The sequence below is a fragment of the Camelina sativa genome, chromosome 16, assembly GCF_000633955.1.
Source record: "Camelina sativa cultivar DH55 chromosome 16, Cs, whole genome shotgun sequence".
Classification (NCBI taxonomy): Eukaryota; Viridiplantae; Streptophyta; class Magnoliopsida; order Brassicales; family Brassicaceae; genus Camelina; species Camelina sativa.
In genome coordinates, this window is record NC_025700.1 from 13,618,927 (window position 1) to 13,622,649 (window position 3,723).

At 37.8% G+C, this 3,723-nt stretch overlaps 1 pseudogene; it reads left to right on the forward strand.

Moving 5' to 3' along the window:
- LOC104753638 overlaps positions 557-3,723 on the forward strand; it is a 9,076-nt pseudogene continuing 5,909 nt past the window's right edge.

The following is a 3,723-nucleotide window of genomic DNA, read 5'->3' on the forward strand; positions in this document are numbered from 1 at the left end:
TAAAAAATCAGCTATGACAAGTCTAAGAGTATTATTAGATGTTTGATTTATATGGAAAACATTGTACTCATGGTTTAATATGTTTAAAGAGGTGATGTTTTTGCTGTTGCAGCGAAGCTCCAGCGACGCATGACCGCAAGGTTCAGGACGGTTCCCACCCCAGAAGGGGAAACCCGCGGTAATGTTCCCACACTGAAACTGGATAGTCTCACACCACGCAAGCCCTTCTTTTCTTGAAGCACAAGGAATATTGTAGAATAAGGAGGAGAGAAAGAAAAAGACCAAACAAGAATTGGGGACGTGGTACATGATTTTGGTTGAGATTTGAGAATTTGTGTTCAGAGGTATCAAGAAAGAGAGACCAAGAGTATAACGTCTGGTCGTGAGACAATAATGAGGCAAAACATGAAAATTTTTATCTTGATTAGAGATGAGAGGGACTAGTTGGAAAAAAATATCTATTCGTCTTCATCCTCTGAATACATCGACCACGAGAATTGTCGGAAACTTCTTTAACCTATCAATATAGGTATCGACGACCATAGAGAATTTATAAGTCAACCTGTTTTAAAGTTTACCGTGACAGGTGAACTAAAATTGATATCCCTTCTACTGTCGTATTAACCAGTTTTAGATTTTTTTTCTTTCTCGAATCTTGCTCTGAGAAGAAAGTAGCTGTGAAGTTACAAAATGAGTTCAGCCTCTCAAGGCAATAAAAAAATTATAGGGTTACAAGCTTCATGGCGTTTATGTTGTGGTATTGTTCTGATTCTGCTGTTCGCTGCTCAAATCGATGCTCAGAGATCTACAAGTCTTTGGCAAACACTCAGTGGTGAGAGCGCTCTCACTTCTTTCTCTCTTTTTATTTATTTATTTATTATTAGTATTTTTTTCTTATGCGCTTGCTTGGCTTCGAAGAAATTAGTACTCAGAATCGGTGATCTCTTTTATGATGTATGGTAACGAATGTGGGATAATCATAGATGGGAACTTCACTTTAATTTCTTCATTGAAATTTTCAGGAAAGAAATAGTAATGCAAAATTTGTATTTTTTTGGTCATTAAAGGGGCGCTTGCTATAAGTATCGATCGAAGTCCAGTTTTAACTTTTTGTCTTAAGGTAAATTATGATTACTTTTTTCTTTATTTAAACTTAGTGGTAAGAGTTGTTCTCATTTACTCTCCTTCTTTTGTGCATTGTTTTCAAGAAACTTTTGATTTAGTACTCAAGTAACTTTCTTTCTTTATCAATATATGTGTATTAGAGTTGGGATTGATTATAGATAGTTCCCAAATATTAAAAGTCAAATAATTACTTTGATTATGGGAACATAATACTGTCACACGTATTAAAAGTAACTTAGGATCACGTTTTATTTATTTATTTACCAGGTGATGCTCCACGTGTGATTGCTCGTGGTGGGTTTTCTGGATTGTTACAAGATTCGAGTCTTGATGCTTACAATCTTGCAATCCAGACAAGTGTAGCCGATGTTGTTCTATGGTGTGATGTTCAGCTACCCAAAGATGGAGTTGGGATTTGCTTCCCCGATTTAAATCTGGCCAATGCTTTAACTGTTCAATTTGATTACCCAAACGGTCAAAAATCTTACCCGGTTAATGGAGTCATTACTCAGGGTTGGTTCACCATTGATTCCACCTTGAGAGATCTCCAGAACGTAACCTGTAAGTGTTTATGACTCAGGATCACGAAAAAAAGTTTGGTATTTCTTGTAATATTTGACACGTTACTTTTCACCATAGTGATTCGAGGAATATTCACGCGATCAGAGATATTGGATGGAAATGGATATACGATTCCCACGATTCAAAATGTAGCCGAGCAGATTAAGCCACAAGGAGGTTTTTGGTTGCATGTTCAGCACGATGCATTCTACGAGCAACACAATTTAAGCATGAGCAGTTTTCTAGTATCAGTTTCAAGAACTGTTTCCATTGACTTCATCTCTTCTCCTGAAGTGAATTTCTTTAAGAAAATTACTGGCCGTTTCAAACGTAATGGGCCAAGTTTTGTGTTTCAGTTTCTTGGGAAAGAAGATTTCGAGCCGACAACAAACCGAACCTACGGTTCCATCTTGAGTAACTTAGCTTTTGTCAAGACGTTTGCTTCAAAGATTCTTATTCCTAAGTCTTTCATATTTCCACTCGATGACAAGCAGTACTTGCTTCCTCCTACATCATTAGTTCAAGATGCTCACAAAGCAGGATTAGAAGTATATGTGTCAGGTTTCGCAAATGATGTTGATCTCGCTTATAACTATAGTTACGATCCAGTGTCGGAGTATCTATATTTTGTGGACAATGGTGATTTCTCTGTGGATGGTGTGATCTCTGATTTTCCCATGACTACATCTGCATCAATTGGTAAGCAAAATCTCTTCTACAGATCATTTTGTCCTTAAAACGTTGTTGGAAATACTTAGAAGTTCAAAAAATTCCTTTTCAAATTGTCCTCAGACTGCTTCTCCCACATTGGCAAAAACGCTACAAAAGAAGGTATTGAAAGTAAGTACTTAACAAACCTTATAATTGACTTTTATCATCATCTTTTTAATGGTTCATTGGTTCATGCTGCAGTGGATTTTCTAATTATATCAAAAAATGGTGCGAGTGGGGACTATCCTGGATGTACAAACTTGGCATATGAGAAGGCAATCAAAAATGGTGCTGATGTTATTGTTTGCTCGGTCCAAATGTCCAGCGACGGTACACCATTTTGCTTAAGTTCAATAAATCTCGAGGACAGCACAATGGTCACCCTATCTCCCTTTATGAACCGTGCCACAACTATTCCTGAGTTTAGCTCAGTTTATGGAATATACACTTTTAGTCTCACATGGCCTGAGATCAAGAATTTGACTTGTAAGTTTCCCTTCTAATTTTCCAATTGCTTCAAGCCTTCAACAAATGCTAGTCTGTTACTACTAATCATGGCCGGACATCTTCTAATGTCTTTTTGCATCCCTCAGAATACAGCATACTTGAGAGTCACGCAAGGGCTCGACGTGGTTAAAGCGGTTCTCGATACACTCATAGAAGCTGGTTACAACAAGGGAACAACAACATCAAAGGTTATTATTCCGTCTACGGACAGCTCGGTTCTACTTGACTTCAAGAAGCAGAGCAAGTACAAGACTGTTTACAAAATTCAAGAAGTCATCCGTGATATAAGCTTATCGAAGAAATAAAAGAATTCGCTAATGCTGTTGTCATCTATAAAGATTCTGTCTTTCATTCCTCTGATTCGTTCCTAAATGATGGGCAAACCAATGTTGTGAGGAGACTGCAGAAATCTCAGCTCCCGGTTTATGTGGAATTGTTTCCTAATGAGTTTGTCTCTCAACCATGGGACTTCTATTCAGATGCAACTATTGAGATAAACACATACATCTCTTTAGCCGGTATCAATGGAATCATCACCGAGTTCCCTTTCACAACTGCAAGATACAAAAGTAAGTTTCCTACAATATTTGTCACCAAAATGCCTCACAAATGATTACCATTAACATCAATGTCTAAACATTTTGTTTTGTCTCTTCTGCAGGGAATCAATGTATGGGAAGAAAAGAAACGCCACCTTACATGGAACCTGTTAAACCCGGAGCCCTCTTAGCCTTTATGAGTCCTCAGTCCTTACCTCCAGCCGAAGCTCCAAACCTAATTATCACAGATGCTGATGTAATTGAGCCACCACTGCCTCCA